This window comes from Suricata suricatta, chromosome 16 (assembly GCF_006229205.1).
Source record: "Suricata suricatta isolate VVHF042 chromosome 16, meerkat_22Aug2017_6uvM2_HiC, whole genome shotgun sequence".
Classification (NCBI taxonomy): Eukaryota; Metazoa; Chordata; class Mammalia; order Carnivora; family Herpestidae; genus Suricata; species Suricata suricatta.
The window spans coordinates 19,249,864-19,277,828 of NC_043715.1; the positions used below are offsets into that span (position 1 = coordinate 19,249,864).

At 45.7% G+C, this 27,965-nt stretch overlaps 1 long non-coding RNA gene across 1 annotated transcript; it reads right to left on the bottom strand.

Moving 5' to 3' along the window:
- Window positions 1–11,823: 11,823 nt before the first annotated feature.
- LOC115280782 lies at window positions 11,824–27,631 on the bottom strand. Its single transcript, XR_003903936.1, has 5 exons — window positions 27,473–27,631; window positions 24,279–24,586; window positions 23,710–24,117; window positions 18,803–18,925; window positions 11,824–11,984 (listed from the first exon to the last, which is right to left on the bottom strand). It is a non-coding gene; the product is annotated as an uncharacterized LOC115280782 (long non-coding RNA).
- Window positions 27,632–27,965: the final 334 nt, after the last annotated feature.

Genomic DNA, 27,965 nt, shown 5'->3' on the forward strand with positions numbered 1-27,965 from the left:
AGACCCACAGGGGAGGTGGGGCTCTGTCCTCACTGGTTCACCTCTCTTTGTCCTCTGTCCTTTCTCCTTCCTCTCCCATCTCTCCCCCCACCTCCACCCCACCTCCTTCCCTTTCTTTTCTTTTGTATCAAAAGAAGGGCATGGTAGGTTGAAAAGGTATGAAATAACTGTGGTGGCCAAAGCAGTTGAAGAGCGACAGCTAAAATAGAAAGTTCTGGAACTTGGGAAAGTATGAAGGACCACTAAGATTAGTTGAGGACTGATTTATGTGGCTAAATAGTTAATATGCTCAAAGAGGTTTTAAAATATGAGGCTTGTGATTAATATTTATAGCTCTAAGTGATGAGAAATGACCAGAAAAGGAGCCTGTTGGGTTGACTTAAAGATTTGAAAAATCTCCTGAGATCATACAGGTTCTGGAAGGGGAAAGGCAGCTGTGTTATCCGGCTGGAAGAAGCTGGCTTTGGTTGCTAATGCAAGAGGAATCCAAAACAGAAGCTCTGGGAGAGGCTTGGAGGCAATTTCCACGTTCATTGAATTCATCTCACACAGGCTGGCCTGATTTGGGTTATACTGAGCTGGTAAATCGAAGACAGCACAAAAAACCAGCACATGAACTAGTAACCTATTTAGAAAATTTGTGAAAGAATTGGAACGCCTTTGAATCCAACCAGTTAGCTGCCTGAAAGAAACACGGAGGGAGGGAGAGAAAATGGGTGCTTATCCGCCCTGCCCGCCTGTGGCTATTGCCGCCGGGAGTCCGCTCACTGGCTGTCCCGAGAGAAGAAATCTTTGCGGCTACAAATCTGTACTCGGTAGTTTAGTATTCCCAGAGATGTCCTCTCCCTTTGGCGTGCGAGCAGTTTATATATATTTGGCTAAGCTGAATTCTTCTAACTAGAATATAGCACGCTGTCTTGGAAATTTCTCATTGCTAAATGAATGTTTAAGAGCCTGTCATTAGTCGATAAACATAGATACAGAAGAAGAAACTCATTTTAAGAAACTCTGGCATTCTGGCCTTAAAAAGAATAAATTACAGAATGATTAGTCACTTCAAAAAGGGTTTCTTCATTAAAAAAAAAGCCTTCACCATGAGTATCTTTGAAAAAAAATAGAAACCCAAATTTAAAAAACGAGAACTTTCCAACTTTATATTCTTGCAAATATATTTAGTGTATAAATGTAGGCTACTCTACCTAAATATATACACAATGAACTTTGCACTACTTTGAGCTCATTCATGCATTCATCCATTCAGTCAATCACGTAAGACATATTCAGGCAGATCCCACGAGGAAGACAGAGAAATAAAATAGTGTCTTAATCTTCAAGTAGAATGAATTGTCACTTCCTGCTTTTGGTGATATTGACTACACTATATGAAAATACAGTGTTTGCTGTAAAAGATTTAGAAAATACAAAAGGAATCACAAGGAAGAAAAAATATGCCTGAAATCTCCCTACTCAGAAGAATTCACTGGGGGAATACACCCCTATTTCCTTCCTATTACTTCTGCGAGTGGTGCAGGCACGTGTACAGGCTGGTGAAAACAGGGTTTGAGAGGAGGGGATGGAGACACCGAACCAAATATAAGCAGGGTGAGAGCTTTGCAAATTGTAATGAGTTTGGACTTTTCCCTTTGGGGATGGGACCGGCGGACGGATGAATTAATGGCAAGGGAGTGGTGCCCTTTGAATGTCTGGAATCTCTTTTCTCCTGCACCTTATAGGAAAGAGGAGCTCTACCTGGTTGGAAGGGTGTCAGAGAGGCTGCAAACAGTATTAATTAAAGGCCTATGGATTATTTGGTGTCCCTAGCCGGGTACTGTTCGAAATACTTGACATGGATTTCACATAATCCCCTAACAACCCTTTGGATGGGAAATCCCCCCATGCCCCTTTTGCAGATGATTCAGCTACTGATGCTTCAGGAAAATCCACATGCAGGAAGTAAGCCAGCTAGCTCACAATTGGTAGGATTAGGATTCGAACCCAAACCATCTGGCTACAGAGTCCCACTGCTACTATCTGTTGTTGCATAACAAACCACATGGAAATTTAGCAGCTAAAAAACCACACCCACCTCATTGCAGTTGGAAATTCAGGCAGGGAGGGCTTGGCCTGGCCAGGTGTTTCTTCTGCTCCTTATGGCACTGGCTAAGGTCACTTAGTGGTATTCACCTGGTGGCTGGGCTTGTTGGGGGATGGGGTCTACCTGGACTACTTCCATGGCAGCTCAGGGCTGCCCACAGCACTTGCAAATATAAGCTGCCTTCAGGGCGCCTGGGTGGCTCAGTCTGTTAAGCATCCAACTGCAGCTCAGGTGATGATCTTACAATTCATGGATTTGAGCCCTGTATCAGGATCTGCACTGACAGATCCTCTTTGTCCCTTCCCTCTCTTTCTGCCCCTCCTCCACCATGCACTCTCTCTCTCTCAAAATCTATAAATACTTTGCCAGAGTCCTGCTCCAGCAGGTCCAGGGCTCCCTGAAGGACGGACAGTGTCGGCAAAAGAGAGTGAGAGAGCCTCAGCCTCTTTCTGCTCACCAGGCAGGCGTCTCTGCACTGACCCGAGAGCCAGCTTTATTTATTGAAAAAATGTATGGGGTACAAAACAGAAGTGGCAATTGCCTTAGACAATGATTTCTGATAACAAATTCTTTGGTATGTAAAAATTTCCCAGAACATAGATTGGTGGAAGACTCATGCATAATCTTTATCAAGTGATTGAAGTAGGTGACTAGGTGTTTATCATATGGAGAAGGAAGGAATCTTTAGCATTCAAATACAAGGCAGAGTTTTTAGCATAGCAAAGGCAAAAGTTGGTTCTTTTGTGAGCAGGGGTCAATAGACTGTTTTCAGGGGAAGCAAAAATGTAACGTTTGCTCCTATAATCACAAAAAGAGAAGAAACTCCCAAAACAAGTTTTTTTCACAAGGTACAATTCACATAATTTTAGCATAAGAAGGCAAGTCACTCCTGACATCGGTCAGTCAGGCGCCTTGGGGGACAGTGCTCAAGCCGAAATTGAGTGGGGGTTGAGTGGGGGTAGACGCCGGTCGCCATCTGATGGTGGGAGGCCTTGCAAACCTGCCTTATTTCAGAAGTGGCTCCCAGCAAAACTTAAAAAAAGAAAAAAAGAAAAGAAACTGCCAGGGTCTTAAAGCTTCGAAAGCAGCACAGGCCACTGCTGACATTCTTCTATTGACCAAACAGTCACAGAATCCGCCTGAAATCAAGGGGATGGACATAGACCACGGCTCTTCAGTACCTCCTGTGGCCATCTTTAATCTCCGCACATCTCAATACTTAATCACTGAAGAGACAGTAAGCGCTGTCTGTGAATTGCTGGATTGTCTAGCTGGATGATTGATTCAGCTGTTAGTCAAATGCACATTGGACAACCGTCATGCTTTGGACACTAGGGTGTAACAGCACAAGACACAAGGTGTCCACCTTCAGGTACTGACACTCAAACAAAGTGGCTAATCGTCGCCGAGTAACAAACAGGGAAGATCATGGGGTATCAGGTGCCAGGAAGGACATGAGGCAGCTGAGGACTTCTAGGGAGGTGACTCTGGACAGCTTCCTCAAGGAGATCTTGCTAAGAAAGTGGGATTCCACCTACCAGTTGAGAGAAGAATAGAGGGCTCATCCTCTAGAAAGAAGAAATATCAAGTCCCCAAACTCTGCAGTGGGAAAGGACTTCATGAATCTATGAAACCAAGAAGAAACTAATATGCCAGGAGGATGGTGGAAAAGGTGGGGTGTAGTCCCAGCAAACAGAGCAGTGGGTAGGAGCCAGATCACCCAAGGCCTCATAGACCAGAGAAATTGTATTTTGCCTCAATGGCAAGCAGAAGCACTGGGTTTGGGGCAGGGATGTAGCATGATCTAAGTTTACCTTTCCAGACCATAGCTACAAAGTGCTGTGTGACTTTGACGTAGACATTAACCTCTCTGGGCCTCTTTTCACACTTGTAATAAATGGGGTTGAGTGATTTGCAATGATCTTTTCGGGTTCAGTATTTTGACTCTACATGTCCCTTGTTTATGTTCGCACCTGGGGTGGCCCCTTCTTCACTCTGCGAGGACATAAGCTACCTCTCAGACAGCCTCTGCAGCCCTGCCTTCATGAATGTACCTGCCTGAGCCCATGTGTCAACACCAGCCCCACCAAGACATTTTGTCCACAGTCGTGCAGATTAGAGGAAGACGCAGAGATTAGAAACGGCCTGGCTTGCACATTCCGATGGCTCTTAATTTGATTTAAACTTTTGACCTGTAATGCTTCCCAGCTGTTTTGGAGTCACACATCCCATCTTGATTAGACTCGCCCCAAAAAGCAATCCAAACAGAGGGGGTTGTTTCAGGGACCCGTCGCCCTGCCTGGCCCTCGGGGTTGCGATTCCTGGCTGAAGGTGGTCATGGCCCTCAAGCCGGTCGCTTAACCCTGCCTGGCAGAAAGGGCTCACTCGCTTCCCCTCTCACTCTGTGCACACAGATGCCACCTTTTTAACAATCTGTTTTTACAATGTGGAGAAAGAGGTGGGAGCAGGGGACGAGCCAGAGTCCCTACCCCTCCAACCCCCCATAATATACCCCAGGTGGCGGGAGTTAACTGGGAAAGCTTGGGGCTCGGATTCCAAAGTACACATTGAAATAAATGAAAACCAACTGGAGTTGAGTTGGGCAGAGGCACAAGAAGAAATTTCATCTTCGAGGTTATTTTTTCTTTTTCTTTTTTTTTGGTACAGAATGCTAATCATGGGGTGAACTCAGAAGGAATGTGCTTTCTCAAGATGAATTTCCTAACATGGTAGAAAATGGACAGAATCCAGGAAGCAGCTCTGTCTGTTGCTGGGGACGGATGTCTGCATGCTGGCCACGAAGGGTGACCTCTCCGTCCATCACCGGGGATGGAGCCCAGGCGCCTGCGGCCCTCAGGAGTTGGGAGAGAGCTGGAAGTCCTCAAGTTCCTTCTGATTCTCTAAGACCCAGAAATTCAGAGCCCTGGGTCCCACATTTGGTTTCTCTGAAAATAAGCTTTCGGGTGATTCTTTTTGTACATGATGAGAAAATGCCCCCAGGAGCTCGTAGTTTTGTTCTGTATGTTTCTAGCATCTGCTCAACCACAGCACAACAACATATTTGTATAAGTTTGTGCAAATCAGCTGACAGATTTCCTATTATTTATTTCATGGACTCTATTCACTTGGCCACCCTCGCCATTCACTGAGTCACTGCTGGGCACCTGGCCATACAGTTGTTGGAGACAGTGTATGTGGCAGGGAATGGAAACCAAACCTCCAGGCAGAACAGACCACCTTCGCCATTTGGAAGCGTTGACAGGCACCGGGTCACCTGGGCTCTCCTCCTGAGGGCCTTCCTTCAGCTCCTGACGCAGCCAACTTTCTCTTCCTGGTCACCACAAACTCTCTTGCATTGCCAGCCCCTGCGCTCCTGATTCTGTGGCTCTGTTCCCTCTGGCCGCAAGAGTTCCCTCATGTGCCCTCAAGTCCCTCGCTCCGTCTGGTCTTCAAAGCGAATGCTCCCTGGAAAGCCTTTTCAGTGGGTTCAGGTGCAGTTATTTCCACCTCTGCTCTGTCCTCACTGCAAATATGGAATTAAGCCCATTGTAAGAGGACTCCTGTTCTGTGTCCTGCTTTCTCCACCTGACGGTGGGCCTTTTGAGGGCAGGGGCCCTGGTTCATCTCTCTTTCTCACAGTGCTTGCCCGGTGCCTGTACAAATTAAATGCAAAATAAATGTTTTCTGATTGAATCGGAGCACTTCCATAAATATAAAGCTTTATACAAAGATCCAGTTTACAAATAACAGCAATTTCTAATGAACTCTACAAGCACTTATTGAGTGTCTGCATGTCCAGGCATTGGGTGACAGCTTCCTGTATCGGGGCGCAGCAGGGGGTCGATGTTTTATGTTGGTGTAACACAGGGGCAGACATCAGCATAGCTGGGACCCACCAGTTTCTCGCTTCTCCCTGACATTTTCCTCAGCGATTTCCTGACTCCTCAGCATGCCCAGCGAGCCACACTGGGGAACGATTTCACGGGGCAGGGACTGTCAGCCCCCGGGGCAAGGTGACCAGTGTTTTTTTTACATGATTACCATGGACAAGGTCCCACACCTCAGTTACTTCATTCTTAAGCCTCATGCCATTCCAGAAAGAATCCAAAGAAGGAGACTGTTAGAAGTTCTGTTTTACAGATGAAGAAATGGGAGCTTAGAGAAGTTGTCAGTGGCCCAAGATCATTCATCTACTGATTATATGCCTCGAAATCTCTAAAGACCCAGGACTCGACCTTGAAGCCTTGGCTTCTTTCACTGATCCCTACTACTCCCACCCCTGCCTCAAACAAAGTGCCTTATAATCAACAAATGTATTTTGCATAACTATGTATATCTTGTCATTTGTGAAAGGAAATCGTCACATTCAACTCTATTTTTATGCCATACATCTTTTTTATTATGCACTCTGGGACTTCCAGATGCATCCAAAACTGCCCTACACGGTCATTCATAGGCAGATTTACCTCCAGAGGAAGGTCCACGGGACACACAAGTGTTGGCATCAGACCTTGGTTCTCATAGGAAAAGCTTCTGCAAGGAAAACTGGATGTGGCCATCAGGAGGGAAGCCAAGGATTTAGTCAACATGTGTAGGACTCTTGGGACATCATATCCATCACCCCTCTCTTCTATCTCCTGTGTGGCTGTAGGGAAGTTTTATTTTATTTATTTTATTTATTTAGTTTTTACTATTCATTTGGATGTGACCCATCTTGTCAGCCCATGCATACAAATTAATTCCGTGGGTAATTCTGATAGAAAATGTGATGAGTTGGCCAGAGAAACTTCAGGAAGAGAAATTAAATTAAAAGTCGTCATTTTAAGAGAGGGGAAAAATAAAATGACAGTTTTGATCATTTCAGGCCCAGGGCATTGGATGGAGATGACATTTCAGCATCCTAATTCATTTCCTCATTTTAATTCTTTATTTAAACTGCCACTGCATCGGGAAGGAGGCTTCTCAGCCCATCTTGAACTTGCAGGAGGTGGAGGAGGTTTCGCTGCCCGGTTTGCTCACTAGATGGCGTGGCTCAGACTAACTGCATTGCCTGGATTCAGCCGACTCCGGAAGCCATGGGTGGACTCCTGTCAAATACCGACTGTCTTCTGTTAATTTCACTTGGGACAAACAGCATGGCCCTAAGAGTCTAAGAAGTAGGGGGTTCTTTGATTCGAAGCAGGAGTTATTGCTGGAGAAGTGCCTGCTACTGGATTAGGAGAGATTCATAGAGCCCGGCAGTGCCTTGTAGATCATTTCGTCCATCTGTGGTTTGCAAGCCTAGTTGTAGAGTAAAACACTTTCCTCAGCAAAATGCTATGCAGAACCAAATACGTAACACAGGAAACAGCAGAGCTCCTGTGGTTGCTCTCTGGAACACTTGGGATTCGAGAACTATTGATCGGGTACTTTCCCTCTCTCCCTGCCTCCCTTCTCTTCCTTCTTCTCCCCCTTTCATTTTCCAAAGCTGGAAATGGAGGACAAGATGTTCGTGGCAGAGCTTGGCCCCATACCAGCGGCTGAATAATCTTTCTGTGAAGCCCTGCCTTGTTTATTTAAATCCCACCGAGTTCCCATTAAAGGAGTCTCCAAAGAAAATGGTTCTAAAGTCCCTGGGGGACACTCTTGTGGATGGAGACACACAGTTGCTGAATCAGTGTGTTGACACCGATCATAAATTCAGACAGGACAAGTGTGACAATGACGAGTGTGTGGATTCTGGCCCAGACACTGGACAAACTCTTTCGTGCCTTATTTTGTTTTTCTTCACAAGAAAAATGTGAGGTTTGTTTTTCTATTCCTACTTTACAGATGAAGAAAATTAGATTCAAAGGTTAAACTTTTTGTAGCAACGAATATATTAGGGTGCGGGTGAAACTCTTGTGACAGAGAGACCATCAAACACCGTGTCTGAAGCGCAGTCGAATTTACTTCTTTGGTACATGGCAGTCCACAGGGAGGTGATCCAGGACAGCGGGCGTGGCTGGGCTCATTCCAGCTGTGGCTTCTGCCTCTCTATCAGTGGGGCCTTACCAGATCCGTTCATCTCCCAAACGTCAGAGGGGCCACATACCCAGTAAATGTCGGAGCCCGGATTTGAACCAAGGCTCATGTGATTTGAAAGTCTGATGTCAACTGGTCCCTGGACAAACTACCCATGTTACTGGGCGCCTGCGTGGCTTAGTCAGCTGAACGTCCCGCTTCAGCTCAGGTCATGATCTCACAGTTGGTGGGTTGAGCCCCACATCAGGCTCTGTGCTGACAGCTTGGAACCTGGAGCCTGTTTCAAATTCTGTGTCTCCCTCTCTCTCTTTGCCCCTCCCCCGCTCATGCTTGCTCTCTGTCTCTTTCTCTCTCTCAAAAATAAACTAAAACAAAACAAAAAACCCAACTTCCTCCATTACTCCCATCCCCAGTCATCACAGACCAAGTGCCACCTTCTAAGGCGCCGTGGGTGGTGGTGGCAGCCAGGCTCCAGGAGGGCTTCGATCCTTCTCAAGTCTGGTAACCACGCCCTTGTGTGGTTCCCTCTCACAAGGAACAGCGCCAACCTGTGTGGTGAGCAGATTATGAGGGGTATCATAGACCATGCCTTTTGAGAAGGCCTAGTCCCCAAAGACATTGAACTTTCTGCCTAGCTCCTTCTTGGATCCCTAGCTCTGGGGAAGCCAGCACCATGCTGGAGGACAGTCAGGCAGCCTTCTGGAGAGGTCCGCCTGATGCGAAACTGAGGCCTCCCACCAGCACCCAGCACCCAGCACCCAGCACCCAGCACCAGCACCAGCGGGCCCGCCATGCGAGCCGTCGCTCGGAGGCAGATCTGCGGCCTCGGGGAGCCTGTGGAGAGCCGTCCGGCCCAATCCCGAGTCTCGCATCCTCAAACGTCCCGCACCAGAATCAGTCCGAGGAGCTGCACAGGATCCCTGCCTCATGGAAAATATGTGAGATACTAAATGTTTATTTTTATTTTATGCCACTAAATTTCATGGTAATTTGTTATGCAGCTATAAATAGCTAATAACTTAGTATCGATAGGAGGTTAAGAGGATGCGTTTTTTCCTAGCCCAGACTCCAGCCACCTTCTCGGGAAAGTCCTAATTGATCCCATCAGGGAAGTAGCTGCTTTTCTTTCCTCTGTGTCACGGCTCCTTTACCCCATCTCGTGTCACTCAGAGCTGAACTCCGTCTGTTTACAAGTCAGTTCCCTTCTCCAGCCGCTCAGTCATCGGTGACAACGGTTTGTGTTCAGATTCTTCTTCCCTGTGGCCTAAGCGCCAAACTAAATGTGTACCGAAGTGACCGACTGGAACCTTCTACTTATTTCTGCTCATTTGTTTTATAATATTATGCACATATTTGCTTCAGATGTAGGACCTAGAAACATTTTGTTGCTTTTTACATCAAGCCTCTCAGTTACTACTTTGTTACAATAACAGGTTTTTAAAAATCCTCTGTATAAATAAAAGATAAATCTCCTAAGGGCCAGAGATCATGCTGTTTTAGGAGCTTTTACAAATAGTTAGCACCTCCTTATTGAAAATCAGGCCTGAAATCTCATCAAAACAAATGTCCCCTGGAGATCCCCAGGGCTGAGGGGTTTTGTTTCTGTTTTTGTTTTTTATGTTTGTTTTGTTTTGTTTTTAATCACATTCCCTCTTGTCCCATTTAGAAGAGGAGAGAAGGAGGCCTGTCGTGAGCTCGGTCTCCCCTTCCCCCTGGCCTGGCCCTTTCTGCTTTCTGATGGACCCACCGGTGCCTTGCTGAAGCCACCTCGTTTCCAGTCATGCATCCAGCCTTGTGGGGGTAACTTTTTTGCAAAAGCACCCAAGATGTTTCATCTAAATTTCCTTCCACTGCACTTAATTTAGAACTGTATCAGAGGGAAGTTGGAATGCAATCTGCATCCCTTTTTAAACCTGGATATTGTTCTCTGTCTTCAGACTCTAAGAAGTTAGCGGAATTTGCCTAAGTTACACGGATTTGAATTTTGGCTTCCCAAAGGAAGAAGTTGAAATGTTTTCGGGTGTGATTGTGGCTTAACAAATGAAAAAGGAAAAACAGAGTATTGTGTGATGGTCTGTGTTGTTCTCTTATTGAAAATGCCGTAGACACAATTCCTCCTATGTGTCCACATTCCCATCTTTACTGAGCCTTTGATCAGAGACTTGAGTCTGGATTGGTCTACACCCTTCCTCCTCCAAGAGCTATGTGTTCATATTAAATAACATTAAGGAGCAGATTTCTTTTTTGTTTGTTTTTCACAATGACCTTAATTAACTCACATGGGACAGTGTTTAAGATCACGTTTATGAAACAGACATGCATTAATGCACCATCAGAGAAAGGCGGTGTAAAGTTTATTCCCCACAACTTCCCCCACCCCAAACACTCTACATAATGCCTCCCAGATGGGAGGTATTCGTGTCTCAGTTATAAACATTTTCCATGCTTACCCGGATTGAAGACTCTTTCAATCCACATCGTTGATTGAATAACATTGTATTCTTTGTTTTTTTCTGTTAAGGAAAAATCAGCTACGTTAATTCCTGTATCCACTGTAAGATGCATCTGGATTTTTAAGACATAATGAAAATGGAAAAGAAATATTTATGATATGTTTAAGAATGTTTGATAAGTTTCTTGAGAGGTAAAAGCTCTTGATTCCTGGAGGCGCTCAGGCAGAAACACGAATGGAGGTTAATGCACTGGAAAAAGGGCTCTATAGGCCTGTCAATATGCGTGTTTCTAACATGAGATGGAAAAATCTTTTAGGAAAGGGATGATGTCATGTGCACTGCTGGGTCCCTAGCACCTCGGTCGATGCCCAGCACCCAGAGTCACTTGATAATTTTTTGTTGAAGGAATCAAATATCGGAGATCTCAGGGCCTCCCTGATCCCTTCCACGTTCCACCCATGCCCTCAGTCTCTCCCCACCTCAGAAGGCTGTTGCAAGCATCGAGTGAGATTATGCACCTAGAAAGTCCTGGTGCAAGTTAAGTTCTCAGCAGACAGATGTCTGCTCCTTCAGCTCCTCTTCACGCTCCTCCTCCTTCCATATCCTTTGCCTACTCAGGATTCTTCAACAGAAATTAAACTTTTCAGACAAATTCCCCAGGGTCTTCCCGAAGACATACTCTTTCTGGGAGAAAATGAATTTATTGACTTTTCAGCCTTGAGAGAGCAGTATGGGGGGCACAGGGTTTGGATCGGGGCTGGAGGAGGCCCTGCTCCATCAGGCCGGGCAGGGGACAGCAGCAGGTGCCACAGGGTGCTCCTGTCCTCCCGTGCAGACCTTGCTTCGAGGTTGGGGAGAGCCAGCTTTCCCTCCCACGGTGGGGCTTATGTCACCTCCCCCTGAATGAAGTCCAGGCTCCCGGGTATGGCACTCAAGGCTTAGTTCTTTGACCTGACTGTACTTTCATCTTTGTCCTCGTACTGTATCTGTCACAGGCCTGGAATGTGAGAGGTGCTGGGTACATTCATGTGGGAGATGTGAAGAAAGAATTTTTCTCTTACTCAGCCATTTTCTCTTTGAAGGGGGCTAGAACCGAGGGGACTGTGGTTTGAAGTCCAGCCCCAACCTTGTGTGCTCTTCTCTCTGCTTATGATCATCTTCTTCTAGAACGGCCTCCGTTCACATCCTCCGTCATCACTTGAGGCTGATGTGGCTCACCACCTGCCACCTCCTTCCCGCGGCCCGACATACCCGCCTTTGCAGAGTGAAAGCTTCAGTAGATTTGGTCTGCTTTTATTAAATGCATCCAGGTGGAGATGAACCTGTGTGCTGGGCTGGAGGTGAGGGTCATTTCCCAAAATGCAGTAGAAGCCTAAGAAGGGTTTAAAGCAGGGGTTGACCATATCAGGCTTGCGTGTTGTGGTGGACAGATTCTGCAAGGGAGAGAGGAGAGGCGGTGAAAGAATTGAGGAGTTGAATCAGGCTTGGGTCTGTTGGTACTAACCTATCCCTTATCTGTCTTCTTATTCCTGTTCCGCCAGCTTCAGCAGGAAGCTGGGATACTCTGTTTCTTTCTTCCTTTCCTTCCTCCTCCTTTCCCTCTCTCCCTCTCCCTCAATCTCCCTCTGTTCCTGTCTCTCTCCCTCTCTCTTTTCCATGATTTCAGCTTCCCCCACGTGATCCAGACTCTGGATTGCAGTGAGGTCATTTCCTCCCTTTGCCCCTGAAATCTAAGGACAGTAGCAGCTTCCTGTTGCTGTGAATCCGTCCTTCACCTGTTTGGATGGATTCTCGGCTCTTCCAACCCTGGTAAAACCAAAGTCCTCCTTTAGTTCCTCTTGTTCCAATGCCTTCTGCAGTTTCTGTTTTTCTATTTGGACCGTGATATAGCTGTCTGTTGAAATCGTACATGTAAACTATGTGAAGGTCTAAATATGACCGGCCAGAGGAAAGGAGAAGGTTTGGAGATACCCTTAATTCAAATCCTACATAGAGTTTTAATTCCTTGTTTTCTTGACCTAAAGAGTAGCCTTTGTGGGGTACCTAGGTGGCACAGTCTGCTGAGTATCTGACTTCAACTCAGATCATGATCTAGGAGTTCGTGGGTTTGAGCTCCACATAGGGCTCTGTGCTGACAGCTCAGAGCCTGGAGCCTGCTTTGGAATCTGTGTCTCCCTCACCCTCTGCCCCTTCCCCACTCATGCTCCGTCTCTTTCTCTTTCTCAAAAATAAACATTTATTTTTATTTAAAATTTTTTTTCATGTTTATTTATTTTTGAGGGAGACAGACAGAGCATGAGCAGGGGAGCTGGAGAAGTAAAGAGAAAGGAAGCAGAGAATCTGAAGCAGGCTCCAGGCTCTGAGGCACCAGAACAGAGCCTGAGGTGGGGCTTGAACTCACAAACTGTGAGATCATGACCTGAGCCGAAGTTGGTCGTTTAACCAACGGAGCCACATAGGCACCCCAAAAATAAACATTAAAAAAACTTTAAAAAATATTAAGAAAAGAGTAACCTTTGCTATTATGACCTTCCACTATTTGGAATACTGTCTCCTAGATCTCAAGTAGCATTGGTCTTTTAAGACCTCCTTGTTAAGTCACTCTGCCTGAAGAGAATGATGCTTAGTTTGGCATGGATGCTTTAATTTATCACCAGTTTTCCTGTTTACATGAAATGAAACAGACAAGGAGACAAAAGACTGAAACAGAAATGAGAAGAGAGCCAGAACGTTGACCTGCAAGTTAATAGACCAGGTAGTTCTGTGAATTTGTTTGCTTTGGCGAAGCTTCTAACTCCCTGGGTGACTCGGGTGAGTCACTTTCCTTCTATGGGGCTTACTTTCTCCATCTTGAAGAACATGATCCTAATGTGCCTTCTAGTCCTGGCCAGAATTCACCATACTCTCTACCGTTCTGAGAGCTTATCATGGGATCCATCCCATTCATGTGATGAATTCTCATGCTCTCTTTGACTGATCTATGTTATTAAAGCTTGCATAAATGCTAATAACCTTGTTTCCCTTTGAAAAGCTATGAGAGTACAGATGGATTTTCCAGTCCCCATCTGAGCTTTGCACCCAGCAAATCAGATATCACACATTTAAATGTCCTTGGCACTCGGTGTAGACAGAAGCCTTAGCCAGACATGGCAAGGAAGGTTGGTTCATTCACCACAAAGTAGTTCAAAGTCAGACCCTCTGTTTTTTAAATGAAACAACTTGCATCTCACCGTCTGTTTTGTAAGACCTGGAATGATACACACTCTTATTTCCATTCGCAGCCTTATCTGTTCCCAGAAATATATACTAGAAACCAGGAAAGAAATGTCATCCTTTGGCTGGTTACCCTAAGATCCCACAGGCTGCCTTCTTTTTATTTTCTTATTTTTTCTATATTTTAAATTATCATAATTTCCTAGAAATACCTTCCTTTAAATATATTTCTCTGTCTGGGAGAATGGAAAGTGCACTTCTTCCTCAACTGACACTAAGGTCCATGCTGGAGATGGCGCCTCCTTTTTGATTAAGCAAACATCTGTCACGGGGACCTTAGTGGCACCCTTGCTGTGTAAATTTTATGGAGGCATTTAGATGTTGACGGCAGCTTAGCAACCCATTACATCCATGTATGCTCTGTGGCAAACACTTCGCTTATGTGGGGGATTTCTGAGATTCAAGATACGTGGCCCCTCCCATTAGGATTTCAAATCTGATGGGAGAAACAGAACTGTGAAGAATACATGCTATAATATTGGTGCATTTATAGTATTGGACACCTCTGTGATCCTGCAAGTCTTCCTCCAAAGCCAAAGAGTGCTCATTAGTGGCCAATTACTTGAATTGCAAGTATAAGACCACTGCGTGAGCTCTACGTCTTCAGGACTATAATTAGATCTTAATTAATTAAATCTTTTTTAAATTTCTTATTTAAGAGAGAGATGCATGTGCATGAATAGGGGAGGGGGCAGAGGGAGCGAAAGAGAGAATCTTAAGCAGGCTCTATGCTCAGTGTGGAGCCCGATGCAGGACTCAATCTCACGACCCTGGGATCATGGCCTGAGCCAGTTTTGGCAAGAGTCAGACACTCAGCTGGCTGAGGCACCCGGGTGCCCCCTAACTGCCCAAATCTTGACCTTATCCCACTCATTTTTCCAATATGGGAGTTTATATACCTGCATGTTTGAAACAGAAGTTTCCAATATATTCAAAAGTGTGACCTGGCAATTCCAAGGTATGTCTCAAAAGTCATAAAAATGGTACATGGACCTTGTCCCCAACACTTCCTCTTAAAGGAATATACCCTAGTAAGCTAGAGATGCTCTCAAACGTGTATTGTATGTTCATTACAGCATTATTTGCAGTAGCAACAGGAGAAAAATACTACCTAATTATAAAGTATGAATTCAATCAATTATGCTAGAGTGATATGCTAGAATGCCATGCAGTGGTGATGTAGAAAAGGACTTAATGGCAGGGAAAGAAACTTAGGATATATAATTTGATAAAATAGCAGGTGATGAATTCTGCAGGCAATGAAATTAAATTTAAATATTTGTGCTTGTATATGCAATATAATGGTAGATATAGATGCAGGCACACACATTTGAAAAAAAATGTAGAAGGGTATGCACACTACGTAACACTGGTTATTTCTTGGCGGGGCTATGTGAAGTGACATTTTGTTTTGTACATGTATGCTGTAATGTGTGTGGATTGCTTTTAAAATCAGAAAATACGTTGTTTAAAAAAATGGGACTGGTTTCCAGATATGCTGCAGCCATGACAATTAGTGGGGGCCAGCTGGAGGAGCCATTAGAGAGACTTTGAGTCTACAAGCTTCAGAAAGCCCTTCCAGAATGAACTCCAACTCTGACATCACTTTGGGCCATTTGAAAATGGACCTTCCAAGCACATCTGTATGTAAGGCTGAGGGTAGTTGTAATGAATAGATCTCTTTGGATGACATGGGATAGTTGGTTGGGTTGGACAGACTGACAATGGAGAGTCTTAACCAGATGGAGTTCATGGGATGGGGGCTCATGTCAGTGCTTCCATCTGCTACAGCTCCTCTTTAAGGCACTGCTGTCACAACAGGGGGGTAATTAGAATAACTGTGAAGCAAGACAACCAAGAAGTTGCTCTGACACCATCTGACTCAGACTTCAGTATTGAATCAGGATCATGGGTATGGGACGGCTCTCCACTTACCTGATTCACGAAGGGGACTGTTCACGGGAGGCACAGAATGATAGTAGTACTTACCCCCTGAGACCAGTGATATACCTGGATGCATCTCAAAACAGTGTCCTACAGGCCACTTTCTAGAGAGAAAAATTGGGGAAGTCCTCTGCGAATAACGAAAACATCAAATTACCTGTTGTTTGGGTATTTTGTGGCCCATGCTGTGCATAGGTTAGATGTAGTTTCCTTGGCTCCCTTCCACCACCCTTATCCCTTCTTTCTGTTCCTTTTTAATTCCCACTAAGGAGGAAGGAGTGGGTGGGTAATCTGAATGAGCTCAGGAGAGCCACTGAAACAGGTCTGGCTGTTGGGGATGGTGATTGTATGTTAAGGCTCATCATTCCTATAACCGTTCTTTCTCTTCTTCCTCACCTACAAGTCTGGGCAGGGTCTCTCCGCAGGGCCAGTTTTCTTCTTCGCTCTCCAGGTTCCCTGAGTTTGCAGCTGGGCAGATCATGGGACCAGAGCACCTCTTTCAGCTCCACTCCCAGCTCACTGTGCCGTCGGGAGCCAGTCTGCTCCTCTGTGGCCTACCGTTGTCCCGTCTATGAACCAGAGGCTTGGTAGCCCCCAAGTTTTCTTACAGCAAGATTTCTCAACCTATTAACATTTTGGGCTGGATAATTTCTTTGTCATGGTGGCCTTTCTGTGCATTACAGGCTGTTTGCCAGCATCCCTGGACAGTGACACTGCCGTCTTCTCTTATGACAACCCAAAATGTCATGGACATTGCCAAATGCCCCCAGCAGAGCAAGATTGCCCCCAGTTGAAAACCACTGTATTTCTCCTATGACTTTCTAGGGGCAGTTTCACCTTCTGTGTGCGGTGTTGGAAAGTAGCATGTAGTTTCCAGATACCTGTGGGCAGGTATCTCTAGAAGAGCCACACAACTGAGAGTTCAATTTAAAACTCTTGCCCTGACACACAGCCATGTTGAGAGGTCTGGCGCACCTCCAGTGGACCTCAGACACCCCGCAAGGGTGGGTGTTCCCCTCAGGGACCTTTAGCGCAGCCCCTCCTCCACTATCAGAGGAGTCAGGGAGTGAGGGCTTGTTCTGCTTCCTGGCCCCTGACAGCCCATGGGGATTTGGGGCTTGGCTCAGAGCCCACACAGGGAGAGGCCAGTGTGGAGGCGAGACCAGGGCAGCGGTGAGAGAATGCGGGAGTGGGGTTAGGCATTTCCTTAGCTTCATTGGAAACAGATGCCGAGCAGAGGTGGAGGGCGGGGGCTCTGCTTCAGACCAGCACGTTTGGCAGCTCTCCTCCTCATACCCTCAACCCCCACTCTCTTCCTCCCACCCCCACAGGCACCACCAGGCGATTATTTAAGAGGAGGGGTCTGGTTTTAAGGGAAGCTATGTTTGTGTGACATAGGAATGAAATCTGTTCTCATGAGAACATGAGCATGTGTGATAGAGCTCCATACATGTGCTCATAGATCAGTGGGATTAAAGAACATCAGGCTAATAAGGTCCTTTTGTGATCTGAGTTCAGTATCTCCATCTGAGGTTTGAAATCAAGAATAGAATCCAGGTCAGTTAATTTCCATGGTCTTTACCCATAAACACCCAAACCTCAAGTCCTCTTTTAAGATGTAAACTCATTAAAATATAATTGAGCACACCTGTCATTCCCAGCCTGTGCCTATGGCAGACATTACTAAGTGATCACAGAACTCTTTCTTGCTGGGCTTTAATCCTGCCTAATGATCTTTTATCTACACAACAGTCTAGGTAGCCAGTACCAATCAGAGATGACATATTTGTCAGTGATTTGGTCTGTCAGGGTCTTTTTAGAGATACAGATGACCCTTGAACTATTCAGGTCCACTTATATGACACTTTCTTTTCCATAAATACAGCAGAGTATGGCAAATATGTTTTCTTATGATTTTCTTAATTATGTTTTTTCCCCCCACCTCGGGCACCTGGCTGGCTCAGTTAAATGTCTGACTTCAGCTCATGTCATGATCTCATAGTTGGTGGGTTCAAGTTCCAAGTTGGGCTCTGTGCTAACAGGTCAGAGCTTGGAGCCTGGTTCAGATTCTCTTTCTCTGTCTCTCTAAAAGGAACAAACATTAAGAAAACAATGTTTTCTTTTCTCTAGCTTAATGTATTGTACGAATATAATATAAAATACGTATACAAAATACTAGTTAATGAATTGTTATCAGTAAGGCTTCTGGTCACTAGTTGGCTATTAGTTAAGTTTTGGAGGGGTGTGCTGGGTGGCTCAGTTAGTTAAGCCTCTGACTCTTGATTTCGGCTCAGGTCATGATCTCATGATTCATAAGTATGAGCTCTGTGCTGGGCTCTGCTCTGACCGTGTGGAGCCTGCTTGGGGTTCTCTCTCTCTCTCTGCCTCCCCACTTGTGCATGCTCATTCTCTCTCCTCTTCTCAAAATAAATAAATGAATAAATATAATAATATATATATATTAGTTAAGTTTTGGAGAGTTAAAAGTTATACACTGATTTTTGACAGCAGGAGGGTGTCAGCACCCCTAGCTCAGTGTTGTTCAAGGGTTAACTGCATGTGGAAGAAAGGACCTATGGATATGTGTTCATTTGAGATTGTCTTTTTGAGAAATGATCAGGAGTATATGCTATTCCAGGGCTTCTCGAACTTTTTGAGTATGTCAGGAGTATATGCTATTCCAGGGCTTCTCGAACTTTTCCTGTGCTCATGAATTGCCTGGGATAGCTAGCTTTCTAAAACGCAGTAAACCTGGGGACGGCCCTGGGATTTCTGCAGCTCTGACCAGCCCTCAGGTGATGCTGCTGCAGCTGGTCCGTGGACCACACATCGCACAGCAGGTTGTTTACCCAGTGGGTTATTTTACCCTTTAGGAAACCGATTCCAAGAGGCTGAGAAGAGTCAAAGCTGCTTCAACATCAACATGACAAGTTGCTTGGTGCAAGAATCCCAATAACTTTTTACTCATCCTTCTGTATCTCCAAGGACTTTTGCCAACCTCTCTTACCCCTGCACCCGTCTTGCGCTTACCAACCTGATCAGCCGGGGGCATCTCAGAACTGATGTCCACTTCCAATGTGCTGTGTTCAGACCCTGACCATAAGAAAGCACTGCTTGCCTTCACATTTCTGATCCTTCTGGAACATTCTTAAAGATCCTGCAGGAAGTCACACCCTGGTGAGAACTGAACCGTAGTAACCCAGAACAAAGAAGAGGTTGGGTAGTCACTGAAAGGTCTACTTCCTTTGAGCAAACCTCATTTATTTATGGAAGTGCTGCTGATATGTGTGTGTGGGGGGGGGGGGGACCCATCACAACTTACATGGCCTGTGATGGCTTAAGAGAAAAGGGTGGGGCCTCAGTTTTTGGTAAATCACCTCTGAGTTGAGAGAGTTTTTAAAATCCAGCCTGCACAACAGAAAAGGGAAGAGTAATGAGGAGGGGGCATTCCTTTCTTTTTATTCAGTATAATTGAGACATCTCCTTATACTGGCGTAATTATACTGTCAAATGGAAGATGCTTCAAGTAATTAGCAACGTAATTAGTCAAGCTTCCCTGCTCCCCGTGTCCTCAACTAGAACAATCCTTGTATTCAGTGCCCTTTGCAGCACCGGACAGTCCTCGGCAAGGAACACTTTCTTCTTCCTTTTCTTTTAATGAACCAAGAGAGAAAAGGACAACGTATGCAGGCTCTTTTAGGGATGCCTCAGAAAGACTGCTTATTTGGTATTGGTTACCCAATAAAAACTGAATTCGGGAAAAGATACTATTAAAAAGCACATAACATGGCTTTGGTCAGGTTGTTGCTGCTGCTATTATTATTGGTAATAATAGTACGCTTCCTTAGAACTTGGTTGTTCTTTCCTCAGGGTGTATGACTTGCTCTCTGACAATCTTTTTATCAAACACAAACACTTGGAAATCTTAGCTGATTTTGCAGAGCTTGTAAAGAAATCTCTTGGTGTATCGAACCCTCCCTGCCCAGAAAAGCAGAGATGTGAAGGTCAAAGAGGCTCTGGTCTCCTCCAGGGAAGGAATCTGGCTTTTGTCTATAAAACACCCTTGACAAATGGTGGGCATCCAGTCACTGGTGACTCCATGAGTGGTATTCAGGCCATATCAACTGGGGATAAAATGGGGCAAGGTGCCGTTTACCATGCACTTGGCCAAGAGCTTCAGTGCCTTTATATTCATTAGCTCATTGGCTTCTCGTAGCCTTCCCACAAGACAGGGAGCATCACACTCTATTGAGATAAAAGCTGAAGCTCAGTGAGGGCGTATTGCTGGTACATTTGGATCATGGGTTCTAATTTAAATCTCGCTGGCCCAAAGTCCTCAGTCTAATTATTGCCCCAGCACACCAGAATGATGAACACTATTTCTTCAGTTCCCTTCCCCTCACCAGATTTCTCTCTACTACTCCATGACTCACTGGTGCTCTTGGATGTCAGTCTTGATGTGGCTTCCTGACTCTCTGGGCTGTGGGGCCTATGGGAGTAGTGGGGAGCCGGAGGGCTGCCATACTTCCTAGCCAACCTCAGAAGCACATATATTTAGATTTGAAACTAAGTACCACATATCTGAGGCAAATTACTTCATCTTTCTGAGTTTCTGATTTTCAGTTGGTTAATGGGAATGAAAATAAAAATGGACATGGATTGATGGGTGGTTGAAAGAATTGAGGAATCAATGGATTGATTGATTCAGAACAAATACTTAACAGGGAGGTGATGGGCGAGAGGGTAGAGATGTGTTGGCATTAACGTGTATAAATGGGTAAGAGAGAGATTTCCTTTCAAGAGCTGAGATGCGATGTCTTTGGGTAAGGATGAAAGGACCCAGGAGTAAAAGGCAGCCAAGACATAAGGTCAGAACCCAGCTGGGGCCTTTGTGATTCATTTTTTGTCAGGCCAACCTTTGCCAGGTTTGTGCCAGGGAGCACAAGCTAGATGCTGCATAAAATCAGAATTCGATGGTCAAAGGTCTTCGGGAAATTTACTCTGCTCTTGGAGATTCACATAGACAAGAGCCTATTAAAGTCTTTGAGAAGTCTTACCGAAACCTGTTCTATTATAAGTGTCATTACCAGTGATTCTGAAAACTTTGTCACAGAGCCTATGTTTCATGTATTGCTTGTTAACTTCAAGAGGAACTATGTCCTGTAGGGTGTGAACTTTACATGAAATGAATGGCCCGGACTCTAGTGCACTCTCCATATTACCTGCACTGGCATGCGTTGGTGGTCATGGAGAATCACACACATACTTGGGAGGCAGCCTCCCAAATGATCACGTGATAGAAATAAGCCTGGTATTCCTCGCTCCATTTCACAGGTGAGTGCCTGGGACTCAGGCAGGGGGAGCGAGTTGTCTAAGTGCACGAGGCTTACAACGGACAAGCTGGGTCCAGTCTAGGTCCTCGGTGCCCATTTGGTTCTCTTAGAACCACATATACCCTCTCCGTGCAGCCACGGAGGCTTCAGGTGCCTGCCTGGTTATCTCTGGATGCCAGATCTGTCGAAATAGGCCCGGGCAGCCGCACGCGCTCACTTTGTGTAATGTGGAAATGCTGAGTGCACTTCACAGCCTGACGAGCAGCTCTCCAGCAGAGGATAATGGAGCAGGAGAGAATGATCGCACTAACGAAGGCGATAATTACCCTTTCCAGGACTTGTAGAGCACTTTGCCGTTTTATGAGCTCTTTCACGCATGGCATCCTTTCTGATCATCGCAGCGACCCAATGCATAACGGGGCTGGCAAATTTTCCTCATCTGACACGGAAGAAGGCGGCAGTGCAGAGAGGTTAAGGATAGAGTAAAAACTCACACAGCATGTTAGCAGCAAGCCAGTGATCCAATGCCACCTCTTCTCTCCTATTTCCAACATTCGGATTGACATCCAATAGAGAACATGATAGAAACGAAGCTTTCTCTTGCTGGTGTCCACTCTTCCTTTCTTCACAATGAAAATTTCAAAATACAGAAATACTTGAAGAGAACCGTTACCCATCAGCCTACCATCCAGAGATAACCATTGTGTATTTGCTTCTGGTAATTGTTTTCTGCACATTTCCTCCCATTTAATTTTCTCAAAAGCATAATTTTAAATGTCTGCAAAGAATTACATTTTATCTTATTTTTACATAGCCCAGCTTTTGTTGTTGGAAATGTAGAATGTTTTCACATTTTCTATAATTTAAATAATGCACTAAATATCACTACACATAAATCTCTGTGCATTGTAAAACTATTGCCCTTGAGGGATGCCTGGGTGGATCAGTCAGTTGAGCATCTGCCTCTTGATTTCAGGTCAGGTCATGATCTCATGGTTTGTGAGCGTGAGTCCCGTGTTGGGCTGTGTGCTGCCGGTGAGAACCCGCTTGGGATTTTGTCTCTGCCTCTCTCTCTGCCCCTTCTCTGCTTGTGTTCCCTCTCCCTCTCTCTCAAAATAAATAAATAAACTTAAAAAAAAAAGAAAAAACTATTGTCCTGTAGATACATTTCTTGAAATTTTAGTGTCAAAAGGGCTCACGGTATTTAAAACTTTTGCTAGATATTTCCAACTTCCATCTAGAAAAGTTTTTCTAGATGGAAAAGCTTCATGAGCAACTGTTTTTCAACACTTCGTATTATAATTCTTTTTGACCTTTTAAAAATTCACAGGCATTGTTTTGATTTCTATTTCTTAATTACCAGTTTGGATGATTTTTTAAATTTATTTTTTGACCGATTTCCTGCTCATGTCCTTTTCCTGTTATTTCTCTTATTGTTTTACCTGGGTTATGCTTTTCTTATTAATTTCTTAGAAATCTTTATAGAATAAGGGCACTAACATTTCTGTTGCAAATGTTTGTCCCTAGGTTGAAATCAGAGTGATTTGAACAGTATGAGCCATGTTTTTTAGGTTTATTTATTTTGAGAGAGAAAGCAAGAGTGCATGCATGCATGAGTGTGGGAGGTGTAGAGAGAGAGAGAGACAGAGACAGAGAGAATCCCAGTCAGGCTCTGTGCTGAAGGTATGATGTGGGGCTTGATATCATGAACTGTGAGATCGTGACCTGAGCCAAATTCAAGAGTCCAATGCTTAGCTTAATTAATGAGGAAACCTATGGAAGCGGGGGGAGCAGACTTCAGCCCAGGGTTCAGAAAGAATTTCTAGTGATGAATGAAAGTTATGCAAAGAGGGATTGGTAGTTTTGTGACAACCCCATTTCATGAAGGGCTAAATCAAGACTTAGAGAGGCCCAGTAACTTGCCACAGGTCATGCAGCAAAAAATCTCAGAAATGAGATTGAACCCAGGTCTGTTGCCAACTTCTGTGTTCTGTCTACCGTGTGGCGTCGTGGCATCCCTGAGGGAGTGATGACCAAAGCAATGGTGCAGATATAAACGGGTTGCAGTCCACACAAAACATCAGACAAGGAAAGCGGTAGGAGAATGGAGAAAACTAGTAAGAAGTTGAGATTGGAACCTCAAATAAATACATTCAAAGAAACAAGGGCAAAGGTGCTCATTCCAAAAGAGATGGGGTTACGTGGCCAGACCACTCCCTGCATGCCTGCCTTGCCTCACCCCCTCTGGACCCAGCCTTGGGTGCTTTCAAAACTATTCTTGGCTTGCTTGGGTTAAGATTCATTCTCTTAAGAAGACAGACATGGTGTCACCCTTTGAATGGTACCATTTCCAGTATTTCAAATTCTCTCTTTCTCTCTCTCTCTCTCATTTCTATTTCTTTGTATTTATTTTTCTTAAACTGCTGAGCCTGATAAATTAGGGCTATTAAGAAACTCTTTGTTATTCTGTCCTGGGTTACTATTTTAAGGGCTAAAAAACACTCATAAATATATGGATGTAAATGGATATGTTTTAGCCAGTGAAAAATTCATTTTCTCTAATATACATTTTTAAAGTGTCCTGCTGAAATTCTGCACAATATCTCACCATGATCTTTCACTGTTCCTCCCATTTTTATCCGATAAAAGCAGATCCATCATCAATGTGGTGCCTTTTCTCTGCTCCATAAATAACCGCTGGGGAAGGAGAGCCTCTCCCAGAACACGGCAGCATCGGATTTTAACCAGTTTTGGAATTTATTGGTAAGCCTTCTTGGGATGGGAGCCAGAAGTACTTGCATGGCCATCAATTACCTCACGGCCTTCCTGGTTTTGGACAAAGGCATCCAAAGCCCAAGCACAGAGAAATTTGCATCTGCCTTTTGCCTTCCTTTCTGGATGGAAGATGGGATATAGTAGTTTGTTATACATCCCGGCTCTTCTAGGCCAGTCCCAGTTTATGCTCATGGTCTCAGCGAAATTATCGAGGAAGACCTCTTTCACTCTCAGAAGTGTCCTGGTTTAGATGACAAATGATATGGTCACTATCGATGTAGCCTTCGAAACACAGTGCCCCATAGTGCCTCTCATTTTTTCCCTATCTCCCATCGATGGTCATTCTGCGTATTAAAACTCGTTCCCCACCCGTCAACCTCTCGCCATAGTGAGGAGACTTACAGTCAGGGGAACATCTCTGGGCTGGAAAAAGTGAAGAAAGGAACGTGGTGTTTCTTCTCACATGTGCAAGGCTCTATGCAGGAGGCTTTTCAGAGCAGTCATGCTTTCATTGTAAGATCAACCCCAGGAAGTACTAGAATTCATCAGTTTCAAGATGCATATGTTTTTCATTCATTAATATCTCAAAATAGGGCTGGGCCTTAAAATCGATGTCACCTTATCACTGCTGTTGGTCATGTAGCATCGTGACATACAGGTATTGCCTCTGCATGTACCGGCATCACGACTCCCAGGATGGGTGTCAGTGCCTGGGAAGAAAATCCGAGAAACAGTGATCATTTTTTGGAGGCCCCAGGAATCAAATGACTGGGATTGTGAAAGGGAGACAGAGTTGCCAACTCAGAGGTACTTAGCGATGCTCTGAGAGTGGGCATCGATAGGGGGCCAGTGCTACATCACCACAGAGCCAGCGCGAACATTCAGCAAACGTGTCTCTTGGTACTTTTTAAGGATTCTTTTACGAAATGCTGCATCACCCATAATCTTGATGACATGGGGGCAATACTTCTTGGAAAATTACCTATCTGATGATTTTGAATCTGGAGAAGGTTTAGGGATACCTCCACATATTTAATCCACTCATAATCTTCCCTTTATATATATGCCCAAGAGTGAGGGAACATATGCCAATTAAACCTAAAAGAGCATTTAAACTAACTACAAAATAAAAATTTTAAGAGACTTAAAACATTAGGTCCAAGTTATTTGGAAGTCGCCTTTATTTCTTAGTGATGTAGAAAACAAAAGGCATCCCTACAATCGACAGTGCCTGGTGGTGATTAAATACTTTGGTACTGGGTGCGAGGGGGCCATTTCACAGGGGAGCCAAGAAAAGTAATGTGGTTTGCTCGGCATAAAATCACACAGTTAGCCAGTGGCAGTCCTGGACGTGCGTTGGAATGACTCAAAAACTGATTTAAGTAACAGTCACGGAGTTGTGACGGAGTGCCAGACAGTGTGTTGAAACACGTTTGGTCCTTGTCTTCACAGAGCTTCCTGTTCTGGGAGGAGAGGGCCAGTGTGGGGACAGAGAGGCAGGTGATTGTGGTGCACCGTGAAGGCTCTGATGGTAGCAGGAGAGTCAGCCTTGAAGTTGAGGCTCTGGGGCAGCATCCAAGAGGGAGGCGCCACCCCACCAGGGCCGGAAGAGGAAGAAGGATGGTCGGAACAAGAGGTTCCGCACAGCAGGACCACACGTCCCCTCGCCTGGCGGTTCCAGCCCCACCCTTCCGGTGAGGCACCGCTCTGCCTCCAAGCTAGCGTGACCGGTACTGGTTGGTTTGGGCAGTGCCCCGCGGTACACATCAGCTGTCCCGGGCGGTAACAAGGTTTCCCTGGGCACCAATGCTTTGGAACTTATTCCCATAATTCTCCCAGGAGGCAAGCAGTAAAAACCCCAATTTTAAAGTGAGAAGAAACGCCGTTTCAAGTCCTAACCTTCTGAGCCCAACATCACACGGTGGTCCCCGGTGAAGCTTCCACGTGAACCCCAATGGGCTGGACTCAAAGCGAGAGTCTGTGCCCCTGTATCAAACCGCACTGCGCACTCCCAGGGTGAGAGGAGACTCAGGATCCACTTAATCACCCCCTCCTTGCCCTGGCGGTGTGGGCAGGGAGGGAAACAGAGGCTGACAGGGTCCAGGTCACGCGCAGCAAGGGCCAAGCCAGGACCTGGGCCGTCAGGGGCAGCCGGCTCTCCACTCACTCTCCCTGCCTTACTTTTTTTATCCGTGTACTTAAGGATCGCCCAAGCAGAGCAAAGCACGGCTTAAAAGCAATTACTCGGTGATGATCAGGAGGGGCTGGGGGGATTCTGTTTGCTTATTTGTGTGAACCTAAAACGCCTGCTTTCTTAATTAAGCCTTAACTCTGGGTTTTGCCTCAAGCTTTTCATTTTTTCCTCGTTAACAGGTCCCAGCTTTCCGCCCTCACTGCAGGCCTTGGGTTTTGCCCAGGGGCTTTCTCTCCCTCCTAAGAAGCATCTGCTCCTGCCCCACACTGAGGATACCTCCTTTTTTATCCCCACTCCCCAGCTGCTTTTAATTTCATAATTACAGCCACGAGCAATGTATAATCCTTGGCGACTGCAGAGCAAGGGCGGAAGGGGTCTCTCTCCACGGAGGCCCCCCTCCCTCCAGGCGCTCGGGAGGGGACAACCTTCCGTGCTCAGCGCCCAGCCTGTGCGGGGCACTCCTGGTCTGGCTCGCGCAGTCCTCGACCTGCGCTTTTTGCTTTTACATCCCCAGTGACTGGCAAGCCATCCCACATGCAGGAGACTCTCGATAAATGCTTCTTGAGCAAACGAATGCATGGGAATGAATGAACACATAAACTAGGTCTGGGATTCAGCTGAGTGCAAGGGTCTGGGGTGGGAACTGGTCCACTGTCTTCTCCCCTAATATTGTTAGCAATTGCTTTTCACATATGGAGATGTTGAATGGCCACGTAGTAGCTCATGATGTTTTTGTTGGAGTATCTATCTACCCAACCGCCTCGGCTGGACATAATTTATACATGACTTCCTTCACAGTCTTGATAGAGTCATTTAACCTTGCTTGCTGGGACTACTTAAAAAGTTTGGTTTGGGGCGCCTGGGTGGCTCAGTTGGTTAAGCACCTGACTCTTGCTTTCCGCTGAGGTCATGATCTCATGCTTCGGTAAGTTTGAGCCCCATGTAGGGCTTTGTGCTGACAGCACAGAGCCTGCTTGGGATTCTCTCTTCCTCTCTCTTTGTCCCTCTGCTCATGCTCACTCTCTCTCTCTCTCCAAAAGCAAAACAAACAAAACAAAAAACAAAAAACACAAAAAAACATGAATGAAGAATGAAGAAATGTTTCAAAAATATTTAAAAAACTGGTTCTGTCTGTAGCTTACCTCTCACCACTAATTAGGGACCCCTTAGATATCCCAGGTGACTTCATTTGTTTGTTCATTAGCTCAGTCGTGAAATCTTTGTTGAGCAGCTACTGAGCTCCCTGCCGGAGATACAGGGCTGAGGCGGCCGAGCAGGGAAGCCTCGCCTCCTGGGGCCTAGTAAGTGGGGGGTCTGGGAAGCCAGCAGCTACGCCTGTTCCGATGGGGTGGGCTGCTGGGGGAACGCCCACCTAAAGTAGAGGCACCTAAAACAGACTTACCATCGGAGAAATCTTTCCAGAGGAAGGGACAGCTGAGCTAGAGGACATGCTCATTAGTCAACAAAAGGAAGGGAGAGGAAATGTCTGCGCTGTTACTGCATAATTAACTGCCCTCAAACCTCGTGGCTGGACACAACCGCCATTTTCCTCTGTCTCCCCGCTGCGTGAGTCGGGAGTTCGGAGAAGGCTCGTTTGGGTGATTGTTCTCCGTGGGGTTCTGAGGCCACGTGATAACACTCAGCTGCAAGTTAGCCTCTCTAGATGGTCTCATGGACGCTCCACGTGTCCCCTCTTATAAAGGCAGCCGGTCTGCTAACAAGGCACCTCAGGGCTCCGGGAGAGAGGAGGTGGCAAGTGCTAGTCTCTGAAGGCTGGGGGCCAGGAGCTGGCAGGGTGTTGCTTCCCCTGGGTCCCACTGGTCAAGGTGGTCACAAGGGCTCCCCAGATTCAGGGGAAGAGGACAAAGACCTCCACCTTCACTTGCTGATAAAAA